This window comes from Triticum dicoccoides, chromosome 6A (genome assembly GCF_002162155.2).
Source record: "Triticum dicoccoides isolate Atlit2015 ecotype Zavitan chromosome 6A, WEW_v2.0, whole genome shotgun sequence".
Taxonomy (NCBI): Eukaryota; Viridiplantae; Streptophyta; class Magnoliopsida; order Poales; family Poaceae; genus Triticum; species Triticum dicoccoides.
The window spans coordinates 587,774,855-587,775,448 of record NC_041390.1 but is presented as its reverse complement, the minus strand read 5'-3'; positions in this window follow the sequence as shown (position 1 = coordinate 587,775,448).

The following is a 594-nucleotide window of genomic DNA, read 5'->3' as shown; positions in this document are numbered from 1 at the left end:
ACAGGTTTTTCTTCGTCCCACCTCCCACCAGCCCCTCCCACCAGTTTTTCTCTTTTCTCGTCTGACGGGCAATACCCAACGTATTTATGGTAATCAATCATAATTAATCCACGTATAGTAATAAATCAATCCAGGTATGGTAAGGTCATAACTCAGAAATTTTGAATATGGTAATTATATGGTAATAAATTTAAATTACCCCAAAGGCTATCAATCCAGGTATGGTAAGGCCATAACTCGGGAAATATCAAATATGGTAATAAATTTAAATTACCACCAGGTATGGTAAGGCTATCCACGTATAGTAATAAATCATAATTAATCCACGTATAGTAATAAATCAATCCAGGTATGATAAGGTCATAACTCAGGAAATTTTGAATATGGTAATTATATGGTAATAAATTTAAATTACCCCAAAGGCTATCAATCCAGGTATGATAAGGCCATAACTCGGGAAATATCAAATATGATAATAAATTTAAATTACCACCAGGTATGGTAAGGCTATCCACGTATAGTAATAAATCATATAGTAATAAATCATAATTAATCCACGTATAGTAATAAATCAATCCAGGTATGGTAAGGTCA